We start from the raw sequence: 19,898 nt of genomic DNA on the forward strand, positions 1-19,898 counted from the left end.
CACAGCTGTAGACCTGGGAGAGCCCCACAATGAGCTGGGTGTACTGAAGTCCTCTGCTTTATTTTCATTTACTTGGCCCTGTACCTCATCTCTCAGTGTACAGCATCATGTATGATGTTGTAAAATTTCATGTAGGAAAAGAAGGAAATTAGAGACCGGGACATAGTCTTAGTGACAACTGGATGCTCTCCTTTCTTTGCACTTTTATGAGAACTCCCAGTTGTCCAGACTTCACATACATAATGGAGAAGTGAGATGGAAGGTTTTATGGAGATGTATAGCCCAGCCTTGTGATTCAAGCAAGACTATCACCATTAGACCAGGCCAGCCAGAGCTTTCCCTAGCTGAGTCTGGATAACTTTCAAGGACAGATCAATATGAGCATTATGAGTTATGCCTCTTTTTTAGAGTTATTCCTCTTTTTATTATTTTTTTATTATTATTTTTCATTTTATTATTATTTTTTTTCCTTCCCTACTATTCTACCTGAACTTAGAATCATAGAATATTCTTAGTTGGAAGGAAGTTGGCTGGTTACCAGGAAGGAATTAAGGAATTTAAGGAATTAATTTGGTCAAGACAGACCAAAGCAAAGGTAAAGAAAGAACATTTTATCACATCCAAATCAGTATTCAGATAAAGTTTCATACAGCTTTACAAAGACAAAAAGGTAAAGAAATGAAAATAAATCCATATACATCCAGAACTCTTAAAGTGGTTATTAAGCTTTGTTGTAGTTAAAAATTAGCCAGAGAATTATAATTCTTTCATACTTCTTGTGATCTCAAATTCCCATCACTAAAGGCAGTCTGGTTGCCCTTTGAGGGTTATGTAAACTCAGAGAGGTCTCTCCTTCTTCTCATTCTGATAACACTGCCAGAAGCAGATCTGTGTCTTCTTTTCTCCACATTGTTGTGGGTCATCTCTCATGAAGGGCTTGTGGATGCCCCTGGGGCCTTCTGTGCTGTCCTGCACAGGCTGCATCCTTACCTGCTGCCCTTACCAACATGCTGGGAGACCTTAACCTTATAATATATATATTATATATATATATAATATATATATATATTTCAGACATCATACAGCCTTGGAGTAAGCAAAATGGAAAAAAGGCACTTTGGGGTGATTAAAGGCTTGAGATACAAAGATCTCAACTTATGTTTTAGAGACATCCACACATAAGACTCCTGGAACTAAGATTTTGGAAAAACAAAACAAAACAAAGCAAAACAAAACAAAACTACAATAAGTCCTTTTTGAGACTATGGCATTTTCCAATAAATTATGTCATCATCCTAAGGAAATTGTAAAATAGTAGCTCTGAGTACAAAGAAGATGTTAAAATAAGAGCTAAAATAAAGTTATAAGGAAGATACGGTATTTAAACTGGTCATTGACCTTATAAAGGTACAGTCAAGGAAAAAAAAAAAAAAAGTTGAAAAGCTCTCAGAAAACCTGAACTCAAGCAGCTATAGGCAGGTTCACTGCAGTTCTGAAAGCAGCCCTATAAATTGAAGCCATGTCTTCCAGCATCAACCAAAATTATTAAATGCATATGTTTGTGCCCCCCTTCTCATAGTTAGCCTAAAATTCTGAACTTCACAAAACACCAAAAAAAGGAGTTATGACTCTAGGAAAGGACAAGGAAAGGGGTAAGAATTGGAAATAGTCTATAATATATTTATATATATATATATATTTATATATATATATTAAGTAAAATATCCACCAATTTAAGCATAGCTTTAGTCTAAAAATATTTATATGGAGTTGCCATCATATAATCATTACTTGTCCCTCTGTATATCTGTAAAGACTACCAATAATTGTAGCAACTAGATATTGATATTAGATGAAAATATGCTTGAATAGACTGTAAGCTGAGTATACTGAGAATAAAGTGCTCCTCTCGTGTGCTTCCTTTCACAATAATTCTTCAATATATCACAATATTCAAACTCTTTATTGAATATAAAATTGTCACTGTTTTTTCCACAAAGTTACAAAGCTACTGTGAATAATCCTTGTGATGAAACATTACTTCTCTTGTTTTATTGACCAGAGATGCTGAAGTATAAAAAGTAGTACAGTATAGTTTATAGAGAAAGAAGTATAGTATAGTTTGTTCCTCCTGTGGTTCCCCATCACATTGATTGCAGACCTTCCAAATTCTGCAACAAATGAAGCAGAGCCTCTAAACACAGAAGCTGTTTTACCTGCACAGTCCAAAAGATCTGTGGAAATTAATATGTGATCTTGTAATTTTTTGCCTATCATAACACATATTCACTGATCCAGCAAACCTCTTAAAAAGGTGCTTGAGTTCAGACAGTCATTTCAAACCAAGCTTCTGGAGCAACCTTGACTTCGGAATGATGTAAGTGAATTAATTTTCAGCCTTGATGTAACCTTAATGTAGTCTTATTGGAATGATTTTATGTATTTTTTTACATGACAAACAGAGATAAGGGTATTTCAGATGCTGCATCACATGGTACCCTGCTGAACTGACCATGGGTCTTGAGCAAAACTGCAAAATTTAGAGCCACAGCAGATCTTTGCTTCTGCCTGACTGTGGCTTCTTGGCCTTTCTCAATTTTTTTCCTGCTCCAAAGTCCCTTCACCATATCACTAATATCTTTTGTACATTTCCCAGCTTCCCATCCCTTCCTGGGCAGCGCAGTGGTTCTGATAGCACAGTTCCCCCAACACTAAGAGGAGTGAACCATGCCCCCTGCTTGTGAAATCTTTTGTGAATCTAATTGCAAATTCTGAGCATGTTCAGAGGCCTATGCCTCGGCCATGTTGGGGTGAATTTTAAAGGGAACAGTAAAAGAGTGAAAGTCTTTGGCATTGCAGACCTTGTCCTTGTAGGACCCAACATCTAGAGTCAATATAGTGGGTCACCAGGGCTTTTCAAAAAGTAATAAAAGACTTTTTTTTAGCATAAGGAAATATTTTAGTAAAAGGAGCCATCTTTTATTAGACTAATTAAAATGGATGAATAAAGAGAACAGACTTTGGGCATGTAGACCTTCATTACTTTTCAGCTTCTTTTTAACCATGCAGTGTACCTGACACACTAACAGCACTGTGCTATAATGTCCTAATGTGCTTAAAATAGCTTATTTTCCCTACTACCAATCTAAAAAAAATGGTTAAATTGTTTATACTGAATTCTTCCAAAAATTAGCCCTGACATAAGCGCTCAGGATTCAGCCAGAGCAATTACAAGTTTGCAAAATCGTAAGTGACAGAAAACAGGGCTTTATACTGGAAGGCGTTAGGCATCCTTACGTACACATGCAGGGAGAAAAAAAAAAGAAAAAAAAAAAGAAAATGAGAAGCAGAGAGAACATATGTTGTAGACAATCCTGCCTCCCGTAAAACTGCTGTTGAGTGAAGTAACCTGTTTAAAAACAATGTATTCCTCTAACTACAGCCACCTGGCTTGTAATTATAGTCCTCATTAGAAACTGCTACAGGTCTTGAGTGATTAGTTATTGTTTATAAACTGTTCAACTGTAGACCACCTGTTTTCATATACTGCTGCACCTTCTTCTTGCCTTGCTGCATCATATCTATTAATAGAAAAGCACCTGTTTCCTGACAGTGCAAAACCAGAGATAAACACGTATATATAAGCAGCTGGGGGAAAGGTCTTTGTGAAGGGCAAACAAATATATTTGTTGCTATTAGTCTGTCTCTAATCACAGTTATAGCGTTTGATGAAGTTGCCCTGCCTTGCTCGTAGACTCCCCAGAAAATGACGTGGTGCTGTTGGAGAACATTTGTAATGAGTCCTCAGGAGATTGGGAAATCCAGACAAATAAAACATGGGACTTGAATCGAGGCACTAATTGCTAAGGAATTAAATGCTCCAACATACAAAGCACCCAGCACGACAGGAAAGGTGAGGGGCATAATGCGCAGATGCAGCAGGTGAGGCATGAATGCTGCTTGCCTTAAATAAACCCAAGCATCACTGCGGCCCCACTGGCAAAGGCAAAGAGGAGGCACTGAATTTCTTAAGGCGATTCAGTCATGTAGACAGCAAACTCATGCTACAGTTAAAATATTTAGAGACAAATTCAGCTCTGACTCACACTGACTTCAGTTTATTTATTCCCAAGCCCAAGCAGTGTAACTGAGAGCAGAGCTTGGCCCCCAGATCACCAAACTATAAATAATTATCCCATCGATAGATTTCACCTATTACCACAAGTGACATATATCACTTTTATTTATTTTTCAAGGACTGAGATGTTTACCTGAGATGCCTTTGAACTAAGAGAGCTCTGTGTCCAAGGCTGGACAGACGAGCGGAGAGGCAGAGCTGGAGGTGCAGCCCTGAAGCCAGTGGCACAGTGACAGCTCTGTGCCAAGCAGCCGGCTGCGTACTTGCAAGCTCGGCTGGCCTGCTCTGCTTCTCCAAGGGGAAATGTGTCCCTTGCAATAGGTTTTTGGAACATTTTACATCCACAATCCATGGCCAGGAACTTGGAGGGGTGATGTGGAGGCAGCAGTGGCTGCTACACTCTGATGGCAACTGTGGGAGATGAAACCTTTCTAACTCTCTGGAGCTGTTTTAGGCACTCATGGCCATGCCTTATTCCTCCTCCGGTGTAACATTTACTGTAGTGGTATGCCAATATGCAACAGCACAACCCTTTGCTATGGGCCATCAGCCACAGTTGTGTTTGGGAATCCCCAGGCTTTCTGGGCACTGGCTTTCTTCTTACAAACCAGACCAAGAGCTATCTGCACTTGTGACCCTTAAGTGCTCCCCAGAAACACAATAATTCTTTTTCTGATGAGGGTTGTTGGGATTTGCTGATCATCCTTAGGGACACGTTATTGCTCACAGGCATTTGGTTTTGCTTACTCATTTATTGGGTAACTGATAGTTTCCAATATGAGATGGCACACCAGGAAAAAATAGGGGATACCACAGTCTCGATGTAAAGCCAGGAAAGTTTTCTGCATTAAGACACAGTGGCATGATGAACAACCTAGTCATCACCCTATGCTCCCACACAGCAAATGTTAGGCACCTGTGTATAGCTGTGATTCATCTTATCAGTTGGTTATTCACAGCTGAATATGTTCCCAGACCTAATTCTCTGTATTTGTCCATCTCACATGCTCCTTTGCTCACTGTCCTTCATCAGGAAAGAAAGAAAACTTTGGGAGTTTAAAGTCATCAGTATTATGCAACTGGATTGAGGAGATCATATTTCTCTACTCAATATTTAAATGATAACATTTGTTCCCCATCAGTTCTGCAAGGATTCTACAAACCCTATCCTCTAGCAGAACCCAGGGTGTACAGCAACAAACCTGTGCACCCTAAGTCTCCCAAGCACACTGAACCAGTGAAAGATTTAAATGTATTTGGCAAAACAAATGGCAAATAATTTGGTATCTTAGAGATTCAGTTGTGGGACTGAGATTTTTCTGGATATAGGATCATCATAATCCATCCTCTCATTGTTTTTTCAGCTGTAATCATGTGATTGTGTTGAAACCTATAGGCTAGGAAGTGTTGACGGTGGGGCTATGCTTTTATTTATTTATTTATTTATTTTCAGGCACACATTAATGAGATACATTTAGATTTTAGTATTGTAGAATTTGTATTTATTTCCTCTTCCAAATATGGAAAGAAACTGTTGCAATGTCAACTGATTGTGCTAGAACAGTTGATAAAAATAATAATATTAATAATAGTTGCCCCTTTAATGTCGTATTCTAGTTTTTCTACTAGCGTTTTGGTAGAGATTTATGCACTTTGGTATCAAGCAATAAGAGCATGTAAAAAACAAAACCTAACAAAAGACTAAAGGGTTACAGAGCAGCACAGGGGTCTCTTTTTATAGTGACTAGCCCAGTTGATTTCAATAAGAGTTTGGAAAATAATCAAAAGTTCTCAGTTGTGAAGAACTGGCAATAGGGTCTGCAGGAAGCACAGATCTTCCTTGCCCAGTGGGTTACCGCATGTTTGGAGAAATCAGAACTTTTCTGAGCTGGTGCAACCTCTCTCTTTGAAATCTTTTGCTTGCTGTTTCTTTTTTAAAGGTGTTAAAGAAATATGACTGTAATTAACAACTGACAAAAATATCTGGGCTTGAACTGAAGTGGGAAATCACAGAGGTTACTTATTTCCTCATGCTTTTACCATTTGTTCTCTTTTCTTGAGGAAGTTGAAAGACCTGAGGTTCAAACTTAATAAGGCCCCATGCCGTTTCTAAGAGTATTTACAACATGCAAAAAATAAGCCAGTGCATTTCTTATATTTAAATTTGTTTTCAGTCATCTGAGCTATTACACAGTATGCCTTCCCTAAGCCTTTTGTGACAAGCAGTAAATGTTTCTCAGACAAGGGAAAGAATGATATGTTCAACTACTCTAGCTGCTTGAGCCCAGGAAAGCGACAAAACATTGGTATGCGAGCAATCCCCACATCCCAATTTGCTTCGACATCACAAAAATGAAGCTGCCTCCAGCTTGTGGCTTGTGCTGCAAATATGTTCATTTCAGGATAGCCCGTGGAGCAACCCATGAGTGGGTGACAGGAGCTACCTTTCACAGATGAAGCTTCGTATTGCCGTGGAGCAGACAACAAGGTAGTGTTTATTAACTACAGTTACTTAAAAATGTCTATGATCTACCCTAAGCACCTTTGGTTCAATGGGAAGGTTTCCATTTCTAGAAGTGGGGATTGAGCTGGATTCCTCTGAGTACTATTCATATAATGCCTGCTCTAGAAGCTATCAGTTCAGTTTTAGCAAGATTAAAATCTAATGTCTGATGTCTGATAGCTCAGTGTGTTGTGGAAAAAATTAAAACAGCCCAGATCCCTGAAAATATCTGGACGCAGCAGCTGAGAGCTCTTCAGGGCCGTGGATGAAAAGCAAACTCGTCAGTGCTGAGCTTTGTGTGTGTGATAACCATGCAAGCCTAAATGAGATCTTTTAATATGTCCTCACATCTCCTAAGTAAACAACATTACAGAAACTTTCCCAGTGAAACTGTCTTTTGGATTACTTCTAATTCTGGATAAAATTTATCTTTTCAAGCAAATAGACATGGAAAGAAAGCCTGAAGGTCTTGGTGACACTTGTTCTTTGGATGTCATATTGGGGAAAACTATAATTTTATTATTATTATTCCTTTTGCAAACAAACGCTAACACCTACAAACATCAAATACACCCATGTCCACATGGTCACAGAACCACTGGAATGCAGATGAGGCATTTCACCCAGTGTTCTACTGAGTCACTGTAAAAATAACCCCACCAAGAACAGATGACCAGCACTCAATTTTATGTCAATCTCTCTGTCTCTCTCTCTCTTTTTTTTTTTTTTTCTTTCCCATTAAAAATCTAAAAAATACTTTTTAATGGAAATTTGCAGATCAAGAAGGGTTCTTAGATGGAAGATCCAAGTCATTATTTGAAAACAACAACAACAACAAAAAACTGTTACGTGTGCACATGTTCACCATGGAAACCTTGGAAAAAACATAAAGATGAATCATTTTTAAACTGAGTGGGCACAGAGTGGTGCGAAGGGTCCTGTTTGCCAGCCTGAGCTAAATAAGAGCTGCTCACCATTTGTGCAGGACACTCAATAGGGAACATGCCACGGGCCTGCCATGGCCAACGTCTCATTGCCATGTACATGGCATCTGGATGATGTACAGTAGAGTGTTAAGAGGAAAAATATGCCCACCCACTGCTCCAGGGCTGCCAATAGTGATTATTTTTTTCTAATAACACCATATTTTTTAATGGACTGAGTGAACTTCCATCCACTGGCTACTTATACAGCTGCAATGGGGCTGCGTTTAAGCTAATTCCTTTCAGAATCATAAAGAAAACAAAAAACAAACAAACAACAAAAAGTAACTTCTATCAGGCATTTTTGTGTCCACCTTCATCTTCCTCTTCTTTTTCTGGATTTGTCTTTATTACCAGTATCTCAGCCAGAAGGGTTCTGAGCAAATCTGACTGCTTGCAAGAGTTTCTTTAGAAACTGCTTGCATCTTCTTTAGACAAGGCAATTTATTTTCTCATTTTTTGTTATACTAGGAAAAAAAAAAAGCTCTCCACATTCTTGCTACATTCTTCAGTCAATCACATTTATTCTATTCTTCTTTGTGTATTCATTTAAATGTCTTAGTATCCAAGATATTCAGCTTGAAATTTCCATCCTGAAAGCCACCTGAAAAGATCAAAGAGCCATAGATTCAGATAAGAATCCAAAATATTGTATCTTCTATCACTTGTATGACTTCTTGTGGATATAGATTCTCCAGCCTTGGTGTGATTCCAGACTGGAGACTGATTTTTAAAGTGGCTCGATATAAATTGATATTTATCATCTCAGTTATTTCCAGCAATATACAGAACAATATGTTCATAGGGATCTGTGGAGCTGCAGGTATTAGACACTCAGAAAAAAACAATCCCTGCATGGCTTTAGAGTACAACTACCAGTTTATTCTTTCAGACATCTAACTCTACAAACTTATTTGCAGGTTTTCTATAATTTGTTCAGCTGGCAAATATTACAAGGGGTTACACAGAGATAAAGGTTTTCCCAATCTCCAGGAATAGGTCAAAGACAAGAGGTCCTACATTCCAATACTTAGACTAAGTTACTTTTCTTTCTCACTCTGTGTTTCTAGATGACCTGTGATTGTGCCCAAACCCCAGAAATTTTGAAGCAGAAGGTTAAATACCTTGTATATTTTTAGTTTTAATTTGTCCACAGAGTTATAGTCTTATTAATTTAATTTAATTTACTCACTTTTGGACCTCACTTTTATTTTTGGACCTTGTGCACATTTACCATTAATCTGATTGTCTAGACATCCACATCTCGATGACACATTCTTTGTTTTATATTTTAATTATTGAACAAAATTTTTCTTTTGAAAGATGAATATTAAAGTTAAGAAATTATGAGACAGCAATTAAAAAAAAAAAAAGCAAGCAGTTCCCTTCATGTAAGGGTTGCTTACATCCAGAAAACCAGAGGTACCATCCCTTTTATGTTGCGATATCTCTCATTGAATGCAAAGGGAGATTTTATTTGATTAAAAGGAAGCTTGGACCACACCAGAAATGAAGAACAATTAATTCTCTGTGTAGTGAAATCAATGATTTTTTTCTATGGATTTGTGATCTGAGTTTGAGTTCCTGGTTGTTTCCTTTGATGTCTATCAGGGTTGCATTTACCCTCTACTTTTCCCTCAGCTGGGATTTAGTGTGTTCTCCCCTGTTGACCTATTTTTATGAAACATATTAGTATAAATGTGTTTTAACCAAAGAGTTAAGTGGAGAGGAAAATGCTAACATCTAGTTTCCCTCTGCTTAGGAAAATTGACAAAACTATTTAAACAAAAAAGAGAATAAAAGAGGTTAGGATCTTTCAGAAGTGATTCATACTGTCAAAACCGGATGAAAATCAATCATTCCTTACAGAAGAAAGACCAGGACATGCCATATAGCCCTGCTTCCTCTCTACCTGTGGCAACTGGTAGGTGCTTACAGGAAAGGTCTGACAGGTCAAGGTATCCTGGGATGTTCCCACTCAACTCTGAGCTTAGGGGTCTATCTGGATACTTACTTTCTATTGTTTCTTGTGGGCATTTTTGTGAGTTTTCCAAGTTTTTCTGTGAAACTATAAAACTTTGGGCTTCTACTACATCCTAGTAACTCCACAATTTAATTATGTACCATTTAAAAACATTGTTTTCTTTTCTTGGTACCATATTCAGTGAGAATGCAAACAAGCAGCATGGAAATAAGGACCTTTGTATTCTCTGATTACATTGTACCTGTCAGAATAACACCTGAAGGCAGGGAGCTGAACTAACAAAGACCCATATGTCCCATATGTTCACTTTCATGAGAGTTCTCACAAACAGTTCGATTGTCACTATACCTGTTTGACCTTTTAAACTGCTGGGATAGATAAGTAACTGAAAGTCTCACGAACAAATGACTGTAGTCTTAGAGAATGTCCTTTGCCCTTCCATTTGTTTTTGTGTTTATTTTTTCACATCTTCAAGATTTTAAGTGCTTGGAAGAGGGGCAGCCTCCATTTGTTAGCTTGTGTACCATGGCGTCTTTCCATCTTGCAAGGATTTTCAGTTAAATAATTTTTTTAAAAGACATCTTAGTGAACAAAAAAAAAAACTCTGCTATCAAACTAGGAGATGAAAAAACCCTGAGTTTTTGTTGTTGTTGTTTGTTTGTTTGTTTGTTTTGTTGTTGTTGTTGTTTTTCAGGTAGTATAAGTTCTGAATTTCTGCAAGCTCCTCTATAGGTAATTTATTTATTTTGAAGTTATTTTAAGCATATCCTGGTAGGAATTAAAACTGGAAACAGCTGAATTCCAGCATTTTTAGATAAAGTCAGTATTCATTTATAACATATAAACATGGTAAAACAAACATAAATCAATTTTGGACATTTGCTTTACCGCATCAGCTACTTCAGACTCTCTCGATGGTTTAAGCCAGAATATCCAAGTGAGCATTTGTTCCAGTAGTTTCTAATGGATGATAACTTGCAAAGCCTTGGTTGGTCACTGTTGTGTGAAAGACACCTAACTTTCCTGTGAAAGTGTTTATTGTACCCAACAAAAAATATTTGTGTGAAGCAGCTTATTCTGTCTGAACAGTGCTTACTAAGCACAGAGCAATCATTGAGGTGGTATATTTCAATGCTATGACATTTTTAGATGGAGAAAAACTACTTTAGCTAATTTTAAAAAAATATTTATTGCTTCCTACTGTCTCTCTAGAGATGGATATGAATTTTTCTTTCCTGTTATCATTTGGAGTATTGCCAGCTGTTGCCAACGAAACAGATCCTTTTGCATCCATTTCTGTAAGGGCTTGGAGCCCCAAAGTTGCTGAGCCCATGCACTCTCTGTTCAGGAGAATACCATTTCTTCCCAATTACATATGCATCTTTACAGGCTACAGTCTTTATGGAGACTTTTCCCAGTTATGCCCCAAATTATCTGGTCCATTAAAAAAAATTCACATTAGACATTCCATACTTATCTCCATGAGATTATATGATGCATGCTACAATTTTCCTGAAGGTGCTCACATTTCTGATTGGTTTATTAATTTGTGTTTATTGTAGGTACTGTGGTATAATGTTTTATCTTAATTAGTATTTTTATGCCCACTATATTAAGTACGTATGTGGCCAGTTTTTTATGCTGCATGTCTTTCTACTGCAACTAAGGTTTAGTGTTTTACTTCAAGACGGAAAATTTATAATCAAATTAAAAGTAATTACATACACATTTTGCTTTAAAACCAAACTATATTGTATTAGCATGAGATAATGCATTAGGTTCAAATCCATAAGTTCTTAAATTGGTAAAACTCCTGTTGACCTCTGTACAGTATCAACCAGCTATAAATTCTTTGGATAAAATATACTTTTTTTTTTTTTTTTTCCTTGCAGAAATAAAGCTTAATCTTTGGTACTTATTACAAACACTGTTTCATCCATCTCTTTTTAATAAGAATTTTTTTGTTAGTATAAGACCAATAAAGAGGCAAAATCTGTAGATTCTTTCAGAGTAACTCTTTCGTGTTTTAGATGTGAAACGAGATTCTATTACCTAATGTCATTCTCAAGAAGTACTTCACTTCTTGAGTGAGCCCCTTAAAATCAGGTCTGACAGGATTAACAAAGCAAAAAAGCACTGCTTTGTTGTTGTTGTTGACATAAGCAATTTGGGCTTTGTGTTCATTGGCTCTTCTCTTCTCTTCTCTTCTCTTCTCTTCTCTTCTCTTCTCTTCTCTTCTCTTCTCTTCTCTTCTCTTCTCTTCTCTTCTCTTCTCTTCTCTTCTCTTCTCTTCTCTTCTCTTCTCTTCTCTTCTCTTCTCTTCTCTTCTCTTCTCTTCTCTTCTCTTCTCTTCTCTTCTCTTCTTTCTGGAATGTGTATTTCTGATCTTGATCTGTAAAAAGGTGAGCTTTGTTTTAATCTGAAATTTTAACTATTAGAAAATCATACTGCTTTTCACTATATGTTTTTCATCTTCTACCCTGCAAACTAAGTTGCCTGTTGATCATATCTTCTTGGAGTAAGGTCTTAAATTTGGATAATTCCAAACAGTTGAACATAGTTGAAATGTGTATTAATTGTCCAAAAGAGAAGTATTTCAACATTCTGTCCTTAGTTTTAAACCTCATCACTTTGACATCTGCTGCTTGAGCTTGACACACTACATTTGCATTCAGCAAAGGTTGATGCAGAAGCACTTTAGTTTGTAAGCCAACAGTTCAGCTTGCAATGAGGAGTGAACTGTAAATTACCCACCACTGAGTTGCTGAGTCACTTGAACACTTCAGACTGCTCTAAATGCAAGATCCAGTGGGGCTGCTGAATTATCCTAGGCTGTTTTTCAGAAGATCCCTGTGTCACGATCTCATTCTAAATATGATTTTTTTTTTCTTGATAAGTATTTAATTTGAGATTTCAGTAGTGAAGAGAATTGAATAGAGACATTTTAAGTGCTTCTTTGTCTATCATTAGAGACACCAAGTGACACAGGAAAGGATAATGAACATAGAAAGAGCCCCCAAAGCACTTTTAGATCGTTTCTTGAGAGTCAGCAGGACAATATTGACTTTGATTAAGCACTCTCTCTGGTCCCATTAGTTTGGCAAACTGTGAAACAAAAGTGAGCTTCCTCTCCAAGTTGGTTTCATATAAACTCTTTTACAACTTCAGTTCTGAACTTCTTTAAAACATCTCTAGTTTCTGTTGCTGTTGTTGTTTTTACCTCACAAAAATATTCCTTTAAGTCTTAAAGAATTCATAATCTCAAACTAACCGAAATTTTAATAGCACCAAGATTTGACACAAAATTCTTATATTATTATATCTCAGAACTTCAGACAAAAGTGAAGATATGTGTTTTCTCTTCTTCCAGACAGCATGAATTTGTGTGTTTTTCATTTAATTGCCAGATTTTAAATCAACAGTTTTAAGTTTAGACACAATTTTCTGGGGTTGCCAAATATTGTAGTTGTTACAACACCTCTAAAATTGCCTCTCTGTTGTTTACCAGTTGTCAGAAGGTTCTTCCCATGTACACCTTCACTAAGAGTTTTAGCACTGACTGCCATGAGAGGCCATGGAAAACTTGACAGAGCTTGTACAGATTTTTGATGGTAAGGCCTTTAAATGTGTATTTAACCTTCTCTTAACAAGAACTTAAGAAAGACAGTAGGTTCTTGTCCCTTCAGACTGTTATTCAGTTGTGTGTGGGGAAGGAAAGATATACCGACAAGCCTCGAGTCTCTGTTGTAAACTTCTTTGGTCCATAAAGTGTTCTGGAAGGTACCCAGATAGTTTCTTCTGTAATTTCCAGTCATTTATATTTACTTTCAGGTAGAGAAAAACATCACAATTACTCTTTGTTGTATTTATTTCTAGCAAAGGAATAAAAATGTGAGAAACATAAATGAACAAAAAAGGTAAAAAAAAGAAAAAATAATAAAATAATTCACTCACTCTTAACATCCTTTAAGCCAATTAGCAATAGATCCCAGGAATAGACATCTGACAGATTGGCTGTAGTTGGCAGCATTTTATGTGGCAGTTTGCTGCCACTCTCCTGCTTCACCTGGAAAGTCTGTGAAGAGGTTATATCACAGATCTGACATTGCAGCAGTCCATCATAGCTGATTTTTAAATTAATTCTACTCAGGAAACACCATACATATTATTTCACATATGCTTGGCACTATATGCCACAAGAAATGTGTATTAATGCATTGCTAAATATTTTATAATCAGACAATGTATTATCATAAATAAAAATGGAAACTAAGTTATTTCTTATCGCAGTATTATAATCAGAAATGCTCAGGTCATTGTAAGGGTGGATTAATTAGTTCAGCTGAGGTGCCCAGTCCAAGGTATTAGATATTTTTTATCTCAGTATACCTTGTGTTCAAGCTTTAAATGTAATCCATGTTAAGGTTTATATCTCCATATATCTGCTAATTTAGAGTGCATGTAGATACAAACACACATGCATAGTCACATATGTGTGCACACACGTGAGTACATTGACACATACATACGCTAGGCACACAGAGAGTATAGATTTCTACACGAATGTGACATTGATTTCTGGGGTAAACAAATGGTTTTAAGTCTTTACTTGCCCAAAGCTACATCATAATATTCTGCATTTCAAAGTGTCCAAGTACCTTTAAAGTGATGGCTGCAGAGTCCCTCAAGGCATAAAGCAGATAAAACCTTCTTTTAAAAGTATTTTGCTCACCTTTGTAAAAAAAGGAACTTGGGGTTTATTGAGTGCAGGAAAGCCTCATTCCCATAGTAACCAATGCACGGCTGATATTGATCAGTGGAGTCAAAGGCAAAACCTACTGACAAGAATAAAGAGTGACTATTTCTTATCCTCATAAGTATTCTTCCTGGAGTTTCTGTAGGTAACCAACACCACAGGCGTGGTGCTCTCCCTGGGAGCGGGTGTGCTCGTGGTTGTGTCATTAACACACAACAGGGCTTCTTACCCAGAAGTGCTTAGAGTACCTCAGTTTTTGACTCGATCCTGCAGTCTGTTTGCTGGCAACACTCCCCATGATTTCAGAAGGACTTTCCTTGCACAAGGTGCATACAGAATTGGTCCCTCTGCACAGTTTGTCTTGAAGAAGCATGGCCAGCCTTTGAAATCTCCTCACCAGTTTATTTTCTACCTCAATTAATGAGACCTCAAAGGTGTTTAAAGTCCCTTTTCTTTGTTCACCATACTTGTGGCATGTGTGAAATCAGATAAATTAACATTTGCAATCATGCCTGATCTCTCTTTAATGATTTCATTAGGTGTTAAATATGAGGCTTAGCATCCTTTTTATGTTAAGGCATTCCTTTTTGAACTGCAGAGCTTCACAGAGAAGATCTTTGAAACCAAGAGCTCATGAATTATTAGCATTCAGTACAAAACATATACATACCTTAAATCCTCATCATGATTAGATCATTCCCAGAATTGACAAGTCTATAAAAATGAAGAAAGGGGACCTGTGAGAGCTGTGCAAGGAAAGACATTTTGTAGAACATGATATCACATAATAAAGAATAAATTCTCTCAAGTCTGATAGTTTTACAAGGTTTTACATACTCCTAGGCAGGTAATAATCTTCTTTAGGTTTTCTGGACTTACAAAGAGCTTTTTTTTTTTTTTTTTTTTTTTTTTCCTGACAAAACTGTTAGATAACAACTGAGCCAAAATTAAATAACCCCAAAAGTTCCTCACTAATCCCTTCTGTGCATGCTTAATGTTTCATTCTCCCACTTCAATTATGCCATCTGCATTATGTCTTTCACTCCCCACTCGAAAAGTTGTTAAAATGAAAAACCTCTTTCAGAGTGTCACAGCTCCATTATGCAGGCCTATACCTGTGCTGGCAGCATGCTCTTCTTCTCACCTCATATTGCCTTTTGCCTGGGAAAGAGATCCCCGCGGTGCATATCAAACTGGAAACTGAAATGAAATTAAGTTGGTATGCTGGAGCTGGAATAGGTTATGATAAATGAGCAGAAAAGATTCTGGGAAGACTTTTGAACTTAGTTCTTTGGACCAAAAATGATCGAGCCTGAATGGCCAGCCCTTGTCATGTAGACTGAAATCCTAGCCTCGCAAAAATCAATAGCAGGTCTTGACTCTAAATCCTTAAGGTAGCCTGGTTTTCACAGGTGCTAGGAACACACAGCTGTCACCGACTCCAAATACACATTCAGATGTCAAATTATAGGCACCAATTTTAAAATATTGGTTTTAGACCATTTCATTTCCTGTTGTAATCCATCTCAGTACAGGGTGTCATCAAGACTTTTTCTAAGACCTCAGCTGAGAAGCAGATACACTAGACATTTTGGAGAGAACATATTGGATTTCCACTGGAATCAATTCTTCATACTGATAATGAGTAACACTCACCATGCTTTTATAAATTCTGGAAAAGTTCTTGACTTTCGGAGGATCCACTCAAGAAGATATACCCTGATGACTTTATGACTATTTGAAGAAGGACAAAGATATATTAATTTAGAAATAATTTAACAACCTTTGGAAAGGTGTTTTAGATTTACACCTTCTAAAACCACCTATGTAGGCAGTAGTTTAGTCCTCTGTTTCATATCTTTTCATTAAAACCTGTTTTCAGTTTATTTCTAGCTTACAATTGTAACACATAATATGTCAGCCTGACACCCAATATGATTTGAAAATTTTAGGAAGAAAAAAAAAATCACATGCATAATATATATTTATAAACATACATATACTTCAGGTTAAATCATGCACCAAAATGCAGAACCATTTTTCTTTGACTTACAGAACTATACTCTGGAGACAATTTTATGTTTAATTTAAAATGGCCGCAATATTCAACATAAAAACTGACTGTTGTTTACAGCACTTATAGCCAGTCTCTTCCCAGCAAAAGATATCATCAGGAGTTTAGTTTTCAGGATTTCTGACTGTGCTCAAATCCTTGGCTGGATATTTTCCTTCAACCACATTATCACAATAGACCCGTTACCCTCTGAGCAGTGATCACTGCCTAACAGGACCTCTGGAGCATTTGTACAACAATCAGAAAGGTGCCAGAGAAGTATGTACTGACACAAAACACTGTCCTGGGGACCTTCAGTGCCACTATCTCTAAATGATCTATAGTCATTAGGAAGGTCTCCTGGCACAACTATGATGATTTTTTTTCAAGAAAAAGAAGTCTTCTGTGTAATTCAACACTGTCTTTAAATGCTTGCTTTCACTTCTGGAGCCCTGAGAAGTCAAGTTAACATGGTTTCTTTTGAGCAACCTGAAGAAGTAGTTGTTAGCTCCCCTTCCATTTTTGAAAACTGGTTTGAAATGTTTTGAAACCATCAAAATGGTTTTCATTATTCTAAAAATTGTAAATGAATGATAGGTGGTTATTAATTTACTATTTTATTGCAGAATTTAAATCTAAATACTCTTTTCTTTTATGAACAATTTAAACAATTCCCTTCAGACTCCATCAAAAACTGTTTCAGTACAGAAATAAAAAGAAAATTTGAAGCTAAAAGAGGACGACCCATAAGAACACTGAGCTCAGTTGTTGGAGCATTGGCAGTTCATACAGAATAGCAATCTCTTGGCCTATAATTTTCCAGCAGATACTAAAGGCCTTCCAGCAGTCCCTGAGATTCAGCAAATTAAGCACAAATACCACAGATACATCGATCAGAGCAGTGGCTGGCAGAGACCCATATTGCAGCCAAATGTGGATTTGCAGAACTGTGCTGGAAATTCTGCATGGGGAAAAGAAAGGTGATACGGGACTGGGAACGGCAGCCCAGCTCGCAGACATAACATCGAATCTGTGGCATAGCATTGGGAGTCACGGTATGAAACATCTTGTGAGAGATGGGAGGAGAATCATCCTTACCTGCCAGCAAGGAAGCAGGGCCACAATGAGAAATAAGGGCTGGGGAATTTATGGTCTAAAATTTTTCCATGCTGGGAGAAACATATTCCACATTCATAAAGTGGGGTGGTTAGACTATGGATATTATCCTTTTTCTTTGCATTCTTCAGAGGTCTTTAGTATTATGCAGCAACTTTTCAGTTAGCCAATTTAACTGTTGATTATTTTTTTTTATTATTATTATTTTTTTGAAACTTCATATGAAATAGACTACACAAGATCACAGCAAAAAAAAAATATTTTATTTTCTTTCTGGTACACTCTGCATGAAAACTAATTTTCAAGTCCATCCTTTCATGTGCTTTATGGGAGATTAAAATGAAATTAGTTCAGGAAGGATACTGCTCAAGATCATTTTAAGATTTTCCGAAGCTCACCAGCTTGTTGACCTGTAAACCACCTTTAGCTGGACAGATGGCAAGTAACAAATTGATCTCAGCCAATAAAAATCTGTCAGAACAATCTGCTGTTGGCAGGTGTCAGATAATTATCTCAATGAATAGATAAGCAAAGTAATAAGCAAATTAGAAGCATCCATTGTAAATAACAGGAGGAATTTTATTTATTTATTGTGGCCAGGCCCTTGATCATTTGCCGAAAAAAAAAAAAAAAAAAAAAAGCCCATGATATATCATAGGAAACTCACTGAAATGTTGTACAGGGTTATGGGTGGTGTTACCAACACTAAAGTTTTTGGTTATCGGCACTGTCATTCCTTTATACTGCTTCAAGTTTCTGGGAAAAATAAAAATAAAAATAAAACTTGGCTGAAACACAGCAGAAGCCCATCACTGAGCAGTTTTATGATATATGGTTTCAGTTGCAATTATTGTTTATACAAACATGCTGTCAGAAACCTACATTGGAACCAGGACCTCTCTGCCCTAGGCACACAGTCAGTCCCTGTCCCAAAGCTCCCAGCCTGAAATATAAGACAACAAAAGATAAATTGGGTGCCAATGGGCCAGAGAGAAAAGTGCTTTGCTTAGGAAGGCAGGCTTGGAGCATGTTGACTGTAGCAGGACTGGGGGCAGACACAAGCAAGATAGTATTCCACCTCCAATGTCAGAGCATAGGACCCACTCGTAAGAAATGTTATGAGAGAGCAAATGGAACCTTGAGATGTCTGGCTGGGACTCGGTGACTCCAGTTCGGTTGTGGCTGGATTTACACCTCAGATGCACAAAGTGCTGTGGGCTAAGCCTACTCCTTGAAGCTAGCTGGCAGCAGTGTGGTGTGTGTGCTGAGGTTCAGAAGACAGCATAAGACTGCATAGTGTCACTGATTTAGTCCATGAATATATTTCAGATAGTCTACATTGCCGTTCAGGAATACTTGGACTCTTTGCAAGATGTTGGTTTGTTATATTATAGGTACATTTATGGACGTATATATTGTATAGTATGAGGATTTGGATAGAAAAAGACATAGTTCTTTTTTTCCACCCTTTTATATATACCTATATATATGAACATATATAACATATATATATATACAAATATTTGCAATCTCTATAACGTGAAAATATTATTTATATATGAGTCTTGAGAGCTCAAACTTCTGAATGGTCTTTCTGAGACCTGGAGTCCAGTGTGGGATGAATACTGCTCGTCTGAAGCTCCTGCTGCATGGATTATATGCAGGTTTAGGATGTGCCAGAGGCAAATGACGACCTGGGATGCTTGCTTCCTGCAGCTGGAGTGTGCATGCCTCACACAGCCTGTGTACGCCTGAACGCTACTTTGCAGGAGCTCTTAACCGATCTGTGATATCCAAATGTGAAATTTTGTTGCCCTATATATATTGAGAGCAGACTAGAATTCTAAATACTTGTCTTAATTATACTCATTAAAAAGGTTAATTTCTCGTACACATATAAGAGAGGTTTGATGGCTGTGTAACTTGTATTAGTGTCTTCTGCTGAGAGAAAAGGCCAGATTCATTCTGCTTTTCTGTGTCTTCCAGTGGAGTTATACCACATATAAACATGGAGCCTGAAATCTTTGCTTTCCAGTCATGACCTCCAAAGATATCTAGGCTTCAGAGTGGGAGAGGCTTCTCAGAGAAAGTTGTCGTTATCACCCTGTGTTAACGTGTTGCACACTGTGAGTGGCCAGTGGAGGGGAAAGGATTCTGGAGGAACTGCTGCCTGCTGCTACCATAATTTATCCTGGCAACTTTCTAAAACAATACTGAACATGAGACTTACCTGTAGAACTTAGTGCTGAGCACAAGATGAAAGTCTCAGAAATCAAAGTTGCAAAGAGTATTTCAGATCAAACCCGAGCTTAAATGACACTGTGGATTTACCTCTCAGTTACGTGTTTTATCTGACTTTGCAAGC

Source organism: Anas acuta, chromosome 6 (genome assembly GCF_963932015.1).
Source record: "Anas acuta chromosome 6, bAnaAcu1.1, whole genome shotgun sequence".
Lineage (NCBI taxonomy): Eukaryota > Metazoa > Chordata > Aves > Anseriformes > Anatidae > Anas > Anas acuta.